Source organism: Desmodus rotundus, chromosome 7 (assembly GCF_022682495.2).
Source record: "Desmodus rotundus isolate HL8 chromosome 7, HLdesRot8A.1, whole genome shotgun sequence".
In the NCBI taxonomy this organism is placed as follows: Eukaryota; Metazoa; Chordata; class Mammalia; order Chiroptera; family Phyllostomidae; genus Desmodus; species Desmodus rotundus.
This window is the reverse complement of record NC_071393.1, coordinates 31,925,134-31,938,774: the sequence shown is the minus strand read 5'-3', so window position 1 is coordinate 31,938,774 and position 13,641 is coordinate 31,925,134. Positions and strand designations below refer to the sequence as shown.

The 13,641-nt window shown below is 37.0% G+C and overlaps 1 long non-coding RNA gene across 1 annotated transcript in view; it reads right to left on the bottom strand.

Moving 5' to 3' along the window:
• The window catches only part of LOC123479434 (uncharacterized), a 377,575-nt gene that overhangs the window by 228,291 nt on the left and 135,643 nt on the right, over window positions 1-13,641 (bottom strand). The window lies entirely within an intron of this gene.

Here is a 13,641-nt window from a genome sequence, read left to right as displayed (position 1 = left end):
AATGAGTTAGAAATGAAGATACAGTGGAGTGAATCAACAGCAGATTATGTGAATCAGAGGACTGAACCAGTAATCTGGAAGAAAATACCCAATCAGAACACCAAAAAAAAAAAAAAATTAAATGAGAATAGTTTAAGGGACCTCTGGAAAAACACCTAATGTACCACATATACGTCATAGTGCTAATGGAGGTAGAAAAGAGAGAGCAAGAGATTGCAAGCTTATTTGTAAAAATAATCACTGAAAATGTGATTATTTATTCAAATAATGTGATTCAATATTACATATATCTCAAATATTATTCAATAATGTGATTATTCAAATAATCTGATTGTTTATTTAATTAATCAGATTATTTATTCAAATAAATAATCACATTATCAAATATTATTTGAGGTATATATAATATTGAATCACATTATTTGAATAAATAATCACATTAAGGAAATAAACATGTAAGTCCAGAATGCACAGAGAGTCCCAAACAAGAGGAACCCAGGCACACACCAAGACGCATCATAATTAAAATGCCTAAGGTTAAAGAGAAAAAAAGGAATCTTAAAAGCAGCAAAAGAAAAGTAGTTAGTTATCTACAAGAGAACTCCTATAAGACTGTCAGCTGATTTGTCAACAGAAACTTTGCAGGCTAGAAGGGACTGGCACAAAATATTCAAAGTGATGAAAAACAAGAAACTACAACCAAAAGGAGTCTACTCAGCAAGGCTATAAGCGAAAAACATATACTAACACACAGACACAGAAAACAGTGTGGGGACAGCCAGACGGAAAGGGAAGTGGGAAATAGATGGAGGTGGGCAAATGCGGGTTGGAGAATGGGGATGGAAAAAGACTTTGGGGCAATGGGCACATGATGCAGTGTGAAGATGAAGTTTTATTGAGTGTTACACTTGAAATCTGTATAGATTGCAAGTCAATGTCACCCTCAATAAATTACAGTTTTTTAAATGAAGGAAAGATAAAAAGCTCTGAGACAAAAAAAAAGAAAGTTAAAATAGTTCATCACCACCAAACAGGGAATACGATAAATGTCAAAGGGACTGCTTTAAGAAGTATTAAAAACCTCAAAATTTGAATAATAAAAATGGCAATAACTACTTACCTATCACTAATTCCTTTAAATGTAACTGTACTAAATGCTCCAATCAAAAGACATAGGGTAGCTAATCGGAGAAAACGAGACCTATACATAAAGTAACTAAAAGAGAGCCACCGAAGATAAAAAGACACAGACTGAAAGTGAAGGGATGGAGAAAGATAACGTATGCAAATAAAAATTAAAGAAAGATAGAGTAGAAATAGTTCTATCAGATAAAATAAACTTTAAAACAGTGGCTATAATAAGAAACAAAGCTATACATTAAATAATGATAAAAGAATCAACCCAACAAGAGGATAGAACCTTTGTAAGCATTTATGCACCCACACATAAGTTTATAAAAAATATTGATTTTCAGAAAGGGAAAGATTGAGAGTAATAGTCATAAAAGGTGACTGTAACACCCACTCTAAAATGTATATATCTTCTACATAGAAAATCAAAAAGGTAACAGCAACCAGGTGGGTTTAAACATATTTTTAGAGCAAAATAGACACTCATTTGAAGTACATATAAAACATTTTCCAGGATAGACCACATATTTATGGCACAAAATGAATCTCAGTAAATTTAAGAAGACTGAAATCACAGCAAGCATCCTTTTGGACCAGTATGGTATGAAACTAAAATTAATTACAAACAAAACTGAAAAACACACAAACATGTAGAGGGCTAAATAACAGGCTACTAGACAATGAATGGGTTAACAGTGAGATCAAGGAAGAAATGAAAATATATCTTGAGACAAATGAAAATAAAACCACAACAACCCAAAATCAATGGGGCACAGTAGAAGCAATCCTGTGAGAAAAATTTATAGCAGTAACAGCCTACCTGAAAAAACAAGAAAAATCTCAAATAATCTAACCTTATATGTAAAGAAACTACAAAAAGAACAACAAACAAAAAACCAAAGTTAGTAGAAGGAAGAAAATAATAAAGAACAAATTAAAAAAAATAGAGTCTAAAATACAATGCAAAGGATCAATGAAGCCAGGAGCCAGCTCTTTGAAAATATAAATGCAGCCCTGGCTGGCGTAGCTCAGTGGATTGAATGCAGGCCTGTGAACCAAAGGATCGCTGGTTCAATTCCCAGTCAGGGCACATGCCTGGCTTGTGGGCCAAGTACTCAGTAGGAGGTGCATGAAAGGCAACCAAACATTGATGTTTCTCTCCCTCTTTTTCTCCTTCCCTTACCCTCTCTCTAAAAATAAATAAATAAAATATTTTTTAAAAGAAAGGAAAATATAAACACAATTGATTAACATTTTACCAGACTCACCAAGACAAAAAAAGGGAGAACCCAATAATGAATAAAATCAGCAATGAAAGATAAGTAACAACTGACACCACATATATACAAAGGATTATAAGAAAATACTGCAAAAATTATATGCTGACAAATTGGACAATCTGGAAGAAATGGGTAAATTTCTAGAAACATGTAATCTCCCAAGATTTAATCAAAACAAAGAATTTTAACAAATTACAAAGAAATAGATTCAATAATCTAAAAACTACCATCAAACAAAATTCCTGTGCCAGATGCCTTTGCAAGTGAATTTTACCAAACATTTAAAGATGAATTAATACCTATCCCTCTCAAACTATTCCAAAAATTTAAGATCAGGAAAGGCTTCCAAACTCATTATATAAAGCCACCATTATCCTGGTTCCACCACCAAAAAAAAAGGACATTATAAAACAATAAAAATTTATAGGCCACTATCCCTGATAAACATAGATGTAAAAATCCTCAACAAAATATTAGCAATCCAAATTTAGCAATACATTAAAAAGATCATACACCATGACTAAGTGGGATTTATTTTGGGGATGCAATAATGTTTCAATGTCCATAAATCAATTAACGTGATATATCACATAAACAAAATAAAAGATAAAAATCAGATAATCATATCAATAGATGTACAAAGTACCTTGTACAAAACCCTGTACCCATTTATGATAAACACTCTCATATTTATGAAAATAAAGAGAATATACCACAACATAATAAAGGCCATTTGTGACAAACATCACACTCAATGGGGAAAAGCTACAAGTATTTTCCTGCCCTGAACGGTATGGCTCACTTGGTTGGGCATCATCCCACAAAGTAAATGCTCACTGTTCAATTCCTGGTGAGGGCACATGCCATGCCTGGGCTGCAGGTCTGGCCCCAGGCTGGCGCACATACAAGAGGCAACTAATTTTCTTTCTCACATTGATGTTTCTCTCTCCCTTTTCCTTTATCTAAAAATAAATAAAATCGTCTTTAAAAAGTGTTTTTCTGAAGATCAGGAACTAAATAAGGTTGCCCACTTTCACAACTGTTTTTTTCAACATAGTATTAAAAGTCCTAGTCATAGCAATTACTTGAGAAATAAATAAATAAGAGGCATTTAAATTGGAAAAAAAGAAAGTAAAACTGTCATTTTTGCAAAAGACATGATACTATATAAAGAGAACCCTATATATTTTACAAAAAAATACCATTAAATGTGATAAATCATTAAAGTTGCAGGGTACAGAATTACTATTCAGCCCTGGCTCGTGTTGCTCAGTGGACTGAGCACTGGCCTGCAAACTAAAGGGCCGCCTGTTGGATTTCCATCAGGGCACATGCCTGGGTGGCGAATCAGGTCCCCAAAAGGGTGCGCATAAGAGGCAACCACACATTGATGTTTCTCTTTCTCCCTCCATTCCCCACTGTCTAAAAAATTTACTATTCAGAAATTGGTTGTATTTTTATACACCTATGACAAGCTACCAGAAAGAAAAACATAAGAAAATAATCCAAAGTACAATTATATATTTTTTAAAAACCTAGGAATAAACTTAACAAGGAGGTAAAAAACCTGTACTTAGAAAATTATAACACATTGAAGATAAAATTGAAGAAGATGCAAATAAATGAAGCATATACCATACTCAAGGATAGAATCAACACTGTTAAAATGTTCACACTACCCAAAGCATCTGCAGATTGAATCTAATTCCTATCAAAATACCAATGGCATTTTTCACACAAGTGGGACAAATAATCCTAAAATATATGTGGAACCAAAAATGTCCCTTAATAAGAACAATGATCTTGGGAAAGAACAAAGTAGAAGCACATAACCTAATATCAAACTATACTACAAAACAGCATGATACTGGCATAAAAATGGACACATAGATCAATGGAACAGATCAGAGAGCCCAGAAATAAACTTACGCACATATGGTCAATTAATCTATGACAAAGGAGGCAAGAACATCAATGAGGTAAAGACAGTTTCTTCAATAAATGATTTTGGAAAACTGTCATATATATATATGCAAAAAATGAAACTAAAGCACTTTCTTACACCATATATAAGAATAAACTCAAAATGGATTAAAGGAAAATATGACTTGAAACCATAAAACTCTTAGAAAAAAACATAGGCAGGAAAATCTTTGACATTGCTCTCAGTAATATGTATATTTTTGGATGCATCCCCTTGGGCAAGGGAAACAAACGAAAATATGAACAAATGAGACTACACCATACTAAAAGTTTTTGTGCAACAAAGGAAACAATCAACAAAAGGGAATGACAACTTACCAAATAGAATATATTGATTCATCCAAAGGGGTTGATATCCAAAATTGTGAAAGAACTCATATGACTTAACATCAAAAAATCAAAATCCAGTCAAAAAAAGGACAGAGAAGCTGAAAAAAGAAGACACATAGATGGCCAAGGACATATGAAATGATGTTCAACATCACTAATCATCTGACAGATGCAAATTAAACCACAGTGAGTTAACACCTCACACTTGTCAGAGTGGCTGTCAGCCATAAATCAACAAACAAGTGTTGGCGAGAACCTGGAGAAAGGGAACCCTCATGCATTGTTTGAGGGATTACAAACTGGTGCAGCCACTATGGAAAACAGTGGGATTAAAAATAAAATAAAATAATTAAAAATAGAACTATGTTATGAACCAGCAACTCCACTTCTAAGTATTGATCAAAAAAATTTAAACTATTTCAAAAATATATATTCATCCTTATATTCATTGTGTGTTATTTACAATAGCTAAGATAAGGGAGTAGCCTAAATATCCATCAACAGACTACTGGATAAAGAAGAACTGATAGGTATATACAAAAGTAACATTACTTGGCCATAAAAAGAATGAAATTTTAATATCTGTGACAAGGTGAATGGGCCTACAGGTTATTATACTAAGTGAAATAAGTCAGACAGAGTGGGATAAATACCATATGCTTTCACTTATATTTAGAATCTAAAAAACAAAATAAATGAACAAACAAAACAGAAACAGACTCATAGATACAGACAACAAACTGAGGGTTGCCTGATGAGAGGGGTTTGTGAAGCTGGGTGAAAAATCTAATGCAATTAAGACGTACAAACCGGCATTTACATAATAGTCATAGGGTTGTACAGTACAACATTGGGAATATAGGCAGCAATATTGTAGCAACTTTGTGGTGTCAGATGGGTACTAGATTTATAGGGGTGATTACTACAAAAGTTACATAAATTTGTAATCACTGTTGTGCACCTGAAACCAACATAATATGTCAGCTGTAAATAAAAAATAAAAATAAACTTGAATTTCATATTAGAAAAAAAATGTATAAAGCAAAAAAGATAAAAATAAGAATTTAGCCCTGGCTGGTGTGGCTCAGGGGATTGAGCACCGGCCTGCGAACCGGGGGGTCACCAGCTCGGTTCCTGGTCGGGGCGAGTGCCTGAGTTGCCGGCTGGTCCCTGGAGAGGGGCGCACGGTGGGGGGCACCACACATTGATGTTTCTCTCCATCTCTCTCTCTCTCCTTTCCCCTCTCTCTGAAAATGAATAAATAAAATCTTTTAAAAAGAGAATTTATTACTATGTATGTGCTTTAGTCAGTGGTCCCAATTCTTTCCTCTACTGTTCATCAATTCACATTCAAATTCATTCAAAGTAGGGACATTTTAGATTAGAGGAGGGTGTCAAATAACTCTATATATATGAAGATGCTTTTATTTTCTAATACTGCAGGCTGCTTTCTTATTATCAAAGCTCTTTACAGTCTGCAGTTACTCACCAACATTAAATGTAGAAAATTTCCTACAGCCGTAGTCAAAACTGTGGTTGGTATCTATAATAATTACTCGATACTAATGTTTGCCCCGCAGAGCTCTTTTGAAATTCATAATTAGATGAGAGAACTATAAAATAGCATTTTTATTTTTATTAAATGTGCTGGGGGTAACATTAGTTAATAATGTTACATAAATTCCAGGCTCACAACGATATAATATGACATCTGTACACTCTATTTTGTGCGCCCCACCGAAGGTCAGCTCATTCTGTCACCATGCATTTCCCCCGCATTCCCCTACTCGTCCTCCCCCCAACCCGCTCCTTCCTCTGGTGACCACCATTCTGTTGTATGTAACTATGTGTCTGATGTGGTTTTTTGTTTGTCTTAATGTTCATTTTGGTTACACATTTGTAGCTTTTTGTTTTATATGACACATATGAGTGAAACCATACAGTTCTTGTTCTTTCCTTCTGAATTACTTTACTTAGCATAGTGCTCTAAAGCACTATCCATGTTGTTACTAATGGTAGCATTTCATCTTCTTTACAGCTGAATACGATTCCTTTGTATATTTGTACCACTTCTTTTACCAGTCACCTGTCAAAAGACACATTGGCTCTTTCCATGTCTTGGCTAGTGCAAATAATGCTGCAGTGAACATCAAGGTATATATGTCTTCACAAATAACTGTTTTCAGACTTTGTGGGTAGATCCCAGATGAGAAATTTCTGAGTCAGATTGTAGCTTAGTTCTTAATTTTTTAAGGAACCTCCATACTGTTTCCCATGAGCCTTCACCAACTTGCATAATCAGGAGCAGTGTACCAGGACTTCCTATGGTCCACATTTTCTTCAACACTTGCTATTTCTTATCTTATTGGTAGCAGTCATTCTAACAGGTGTGAGGTGGTATTTCATTGTGGCTTTGATTTGCATTTCACTGATAGCTAGTGAACTTAGTCATGGTTTTATACATCTTTTGGCCATCTGCAAGTCCTCCTTGGAAATGTGTCTCTTTAAGTCTTCCACCCATTTTTTATCAGAGTGCCTGCTTTTGTTCTTAAGTTGAATGAGTTCCTTATATATTTTGGATATTAGCCCCTTATTGTAGGTATGGTTTGCAAATACCTTCTCCTATTTAGTTGGCTGCCTTTTTGTTTTTATGATGGCTACTTTTGCTCTGCAGAAGCTTTTCAGTTTGAGGTAATCCCATTTGTTTATATTTGATTATCTGATTTTACTTCCCTTGCGTTCCAGATCAAGTTCATGAAAACACCACTGAGACCAAGGCCCATAGGTTTAATGCTTATGTTTCCTCTATGTATTTTATTGTTTTAGGTCTTACGTACAAGTCTTTACTATAGTTTGAGTTCATTTTTGTGTGTGATGTCTGATAGCAGTCTAGTTTCACTCTTTCTTAAAAAAATATTTTGTCATTCTATTACAGTTGTCCCCATTTTCCTCCCTTTGGCCTTCTCCACCCAGCCCACCCCTTACTCCCAGAGTCAATCCTCACCCTGTTGTCCATGTCCATGGGTTCCTTATACATGTTCCTCGACTAATCCATTTCCTTTTTTCCACCCTTATCCCTCCCCCTCCTCCGCTCTGGCCACCTTGTTCCTTGTTTCCATGCCTCTGGTTCTATTTTGCTCATTTATTTGTTTTGTTCATTAGGTTCCTCTTATACATGAGATCACATGGTATTTTGTTACATCCCCAAATTACATGTTCTCTTGTCATTTCTATTTGTCTCTATATATCTTTTTATTTCTTTTATTTCACTTTTGACCCAATAATTTTTAGTAACATGTCCCATCTCTACATATTTGTTGTTTTTCCAGCTTTCTTTTTGTAGTAATTTCCAGTTCTATACTGTTCTGCTGGGAAAATACTCTTGATATAACTTTAATCTTCTTAAATTTTTAAGAGTAGTTTTGTGCCCCAATATATATAGTCTATACTGGACAATGTTTTATGTGCACTTGAGAAATATATATATATATATCCTATTGACTTGAGATGAATATTCTGTAAATACCAATTATGTCCATCTGGTATAATGTGTCATTTAAGGCTGATATTTCCTTTTTGACTTTCTTTTTGGATGATCTACTCATTGATGTTAATGGAGTATTCAGGTTCCATACTACAATTATATTCTTTTGCTTAAATATATTTTATTGATTATGCTATCACAGTTGTGCCATTTTTTTCTACCCTTTATTCCCCTCCACCCTGTACCCATCTTCCACCATTAATCCCCCACCCTAGTTCATGTCCATGGGTCATACATAAAAGTTCTTTGGCTTCTCCATTTCCCATAGTATTCTTAACCACCACCCCCCATCTATTTTGTACCAACCATTTATGCTTCTTAGTCCCTGTAACTTTTTCCCCTACTCTCCCCACTACCTCTCCCCACTGATACCCCTCCATATGATCTCCATTTCTGTGAATCTGTTCCTCTTCTAGTTGTTTGCTTAGTTCATTTTTGTTTTTGTTATTTTAGGTTCAGTTATTGATACTTATGAGTTTGTTGTCATTTTGCTATTCCTATTTTTGATTGCCTTCTTTTCCTTAGATAAGTGCCTTTAACATTTCATATAATTAGGGCTTGGTGATGATGAACTCCTTTAACTTGACCTTATCTTGGAAACACTTGATCTACCCATCCATTCTAAATGATAGCTTTGCTGGATACAGTAATCTTGGATGTAGGTCCTTGCCTTTCATGACTTGGAATACTTCTTTCCAGCCCCTTCTTGCCTGTAAGGTTTTTTTGAGAAATTAGATGATAGTTTTATGGGAACTCCTTGGTAGGTAACTGTCTCCTTTTCTCTTGCTGCTTTTAAGATTCTCTCCTTACCTTTACTCTTGGGTAATGTAATTATGATGTGCCTTGATGTGTGCTTCCTTGGGTCCAACTTTCTTGGGACTCACTGGGCTTCCTGGACTTCCTGGAATTCTATTCCTTTTGACAGATTAGGGAAGTTCTCCTTCATTATGTTTTCAAATAAATTTTCAATTTCTTGCTTTTTCTCTTCTCCTTCTGGAAACATTATGATTTGGTTGTTGGAATGTTTAAAGTTGTCCTGGAGGTTCCTAAGCCTCTCATTATTTTTTGAATTCTTGTTTCTTTATTCCGTTGAATATTTATTTCTTCCTTCTGCTCCAAATTGTTGATTTGAGTCCTGGTTTCCATCCTTTAATAGTTGGTTCCCTGTATATTTTGTTTTATCTCACTTTGCATAGCCTTCATTTCGTGTTCTATTTTGCATCCACACTCAACCATTTCTGTGAGTATCCTCATTACCAGTGTTTTGAACTCTGCATATAATAGGTTGGCTATCTCTTTGTCACTTAGTTCTTTTTCTGGATTTTTGATCTGTTCTTTCATTTGGGCCACATTTCTTTGTCTTGGGTAGAGCCTTAGGTATTGGCCAGGGTAGGGCAACCCACTTCACTCTGTTGTGGCAGTATATGTTGGGGAGGGGACAGAGAGAACAGTGCCATTTGCTCAGCTCTTGCCCCACATTCAGTCACTTCCTTTGCTACTCACAAGCAAATTGGACCCTTCTGGTGCTGATTGCCAAGTGGGTGGTTTTGTGTACATTCTAGGACCCTGTGGGTCTCTCCAAAGAACTTCCCTGTAAGGCTGGGCATTTCTCCCACTGCCTCAAACCCCCCACAGATTTTTGCAGTCAGAGGTTTTGAGGCTTTATTTCCTGACACTGGAAACCTGGGTTGCATCTGTCTTGCTCCCTAGTTGTTCCTCCTGGTTTATACACACGCAAATATGGGACCCTCCACTCCGCCAGCTGTCACCTTGCCCACCCTGGTCCTCCAGCCACAGCCTTGCAGCAAGTCCTCTCCACCCTGGCTGCCCATCTCTGACCCTCCTACCAGTCTAGGTGAATGTTTCTTCTTTAACTCCTTGGTTGTCAGACTTCCATACAGTTCAATTTTCTGGCAGTTCTGGTTATCTTTTGTTTTAAAATTTGTTGTTGTCCTTCTTTTGGTTGTGCAAGGAGGCAGTGTATATACCTACGCCCCATCATGTCAGTTTCTCCTTTTAGGTCTAAGAGTAATTGCTTTATATATTTTGGTGCCCTCAGGTTAGATGCATATAAATTGATGTGTTATATCTTCATGATGAATTGTCCCCTTTATTATTTTAAGTGTTCATCTTTGTCTGGTGATATCTTTATACATTGAAATCTATTTTGTCTGATATCAGTATGGCTACACCACTTTTCTCTATATGCTATTTGGTTGGGGTTCAACTTTGTAGCTGAGATGGACCTCCTAACAGCAACATGTAGCTGAGAGTTGGTTTTTAACCCACCCTATTATTCTGTACCCTTTTTGGTGATTTTAACGCATTTACATTTAGGGTGACTATTGATATATAAAGACTTACTACAGCTTCTTTGCCTTTTGTTTTCTAGTTGCTCTGCATCTCTCTTGTTTTATTCCCTTGTGGTTCTGTCTGCTATTTTACATTTGTGATTTCCATGTTCTTTTTCTCTTTTCTTTTTTTTATGTTACCAATATATTTCCTCTGTAAAAAAAAAAATCATACATATGGAAGTTCTTTTTCTTCTCATTGCATATTGTCTTCATTCACTGTGCAAGTTCAATCTTTTCTCTACTCCCTTTTTATTTTTGTCACAAATTATGTTTTTATGTTTTGTGTTCATTTCCAAATTTCAGACATTATAGTATTTTGAAAATGCTTTTTTTCCCCACCTTGGCTGGGTGGCTCAGTTGATTGGAGCATTGTCCTGTACACCAAAAAGTTGCAGGTTCTATTCCCAGTCAGAGCACATACAAGAGACAGCCCATTCTCTCCCTCTCTCTCTCTCTCTCTCTCTCTGTGTATATATATACACACACATGTACACACATACACACACCTCTTCCTTTCTCCTTAAAATCAATAAAAATATATCATTGAGTGAGGATTTAAGAAATGTTTTTCCCTTTAGCTCTTATATTTAAGTGTTTAATTCCGTATTCTGAAACAGAGTTACAAATTACTGCTTCTGTCTGTCATCTTACTTAAAATTTTATGTTCTTTTGTCTTTTTCCCCCTCACCCCAGGACTTGTTTGTTTGTTTGCTTGCTTGCTTGTAGAGAGAAAGGAAAGGAGAGAGAGAACCATCAATTCATTGCTTCCTATATGTGCCTGAACCAGGGATCAAACCCACAACCTAGGTATGTACCATGGCCAGGAATCAAGCCCACAAGCCTTGGTCACCAGACAATGCTCTAACCAACTGACAATGCACTGGTCAGGGCTGCATTCTTTTGTCTTTTGTTTTAGATATGAAAGCTGCTTCCAGTATTTCTTTTAGGCAGTTCTTTTTTTTTTTAACTTCCATCAGATTTCATTTTTCTTGGAAAGCCTTTATTTTTCTTAGTATCTAAGGGAAAATTTTGCTGGATACGCTATTCTTGGCTGGTGGTTTCTCTCTTTCAATATTTTGAATATTAAATTCCACTCTCTCCTGGCTTGTAACATTTTTGCTGTAAAAGTTTAATGATAATCTACTGGGATTTTCTTTGTAGGTAGCAGTCTTTTTTCTTTTTCCTCTGGGCTGCCTTAGGAATTATTTCTTTATCATTAACTTTTGACAATTTTAATATAATTTATCTTGGAGAAGATCTTTTTGCATTGAGATAATTAGGTATCTGGTTAGCTTTTGTAATTCAAAGGTTCAGCTTATTCCATAGGTTTGGGTAAGTTCTTAATGATTGTTTTTTTGAATAGCGTTTCTGTTCCCTCTCCCTCTCATCTTCCTCTGGTATACACTTTATCTTTATGTTGCTCTTTCTAATGGAGTCAGATAGTTCCCAGAGTGCTCTTTCATTGTTTTTACTCTCAAGTCACTCTGTTCTTCCATCCAAGTCATTTCTAGGTTTCTATGTTCAAGCTCACTAAATCTCTCTTCAACCTTGCCTGCTCAGTTTCCAATGCTCTCAAATGCATTCCTCATCTTATGTGTAGAGTTCTTAAACTCCAAAATTTCTGTTTGGTTCTTTTTTATAGTCTGTCTGTTTGGTAATGTACTCCTTTTCTTCATTAACTTTATTCCTGAATTCACTGAACTGCCTTTCTTTACCTCATTGAGTTTTTTCATAAGCGCAATATTGAATTCTCTGTCATTTAAACCAGTTTTCCACATCTTTGATTTCGTTTCTGGAGACTTTTCTTTTTTAGCTACTTTGTCACCTTCATTATTCACTGTACTGGATGGATTGTTTCTTTCCTGGCATTTGAAGTAGTGAAATACTTTGGTTTTTTAAGCAGTGTTTTGCTCAACAATTCAGCAGGTTGAGCCCCAGGCTGGTGTGACTGCGTGGCTAGGGCATTGTACCATAACTGAAAGTTTGGTTTGACTCCTGATCAGGGCACATACCTAGGTTGTGGGTTCAACCCCACTGGGCACATTGCCTGCCTGGATGAGTGTGACTCGTCTGGATGTGTGCAATCCCCTATCTGGGTGCCTACAAGGCAACCAATCGATGCTTCTCTCCTATCAATGTTTCTCTCTCTCCCTTCCTTTCCCTCTCTAAAAAAGCAAAATGAAAATGTCCCCAGATGAGGAAAACACACACGCAATTCAGCAGGATGGTAAGTAGAGGCCTTCCTTTTGATTTCCAGTAGATGGCGCTATATTGCAAGTTTTGTACTGCCACCTCTGAGATCTTGGCAGGCGGGTGTCACCTTCTAGGAAACTGTCCTGTGTTCCCTGAGGTGGTAGGTATCCCTCTGTATCCGAGTCAGATCCTCTGTATCCTTCTCCCAGCACAGCTCTATGCTGGGCGGCATCAGGCATGGGGCTCTGAGCCACGCCCGGCCACCTGGACCCAGTTGTGCCAGCCAGGCTGGGTGGCCCAGGCCTCCCTGCTGCTTCTCGGGGGCTGCCTCTGCGTGGTTCTGCCAGTAGCTGAGTGAGGTGGAGTAGGGTGGGGGACAGGGAGGGGCAGCAGAAGCAAGTTCAGGAGTCCGTGGCTTTGCTTTCTTGCTGATGATGGCCCTGCTAATTAATCCACAGCTTCCAATCACTGGTCTACATTTCCTCTATTCCCAGGCTTAGCTGCAGGGAGACAGCAGCTGCAGTGGGGATGCTGCTCCTTCTCTGCAAACCCTCCAGGCTCCTGTGAGGGTGCGGCCAGCCTGCGGCACTGCTGCTGTGCCAACCGGAGCCATGGAGGGGGATGGAGGGAATCTGCACCCCTCTCTGCCCTTCCCCTCCTGCCCAGCTCACTCCCACGTGCTCCCCTCAGACGTCTCTGTGTGTGGGTGTCTCAGATGTGTCTGCAGAATAATAGTTGTCTGACTTGTAACTTTTAGGAGAGAAACAAAGGGGTCTTCTCACTCTGCTGTAATGTTGACATCCTACAAATTTTTCTTATTATTTAT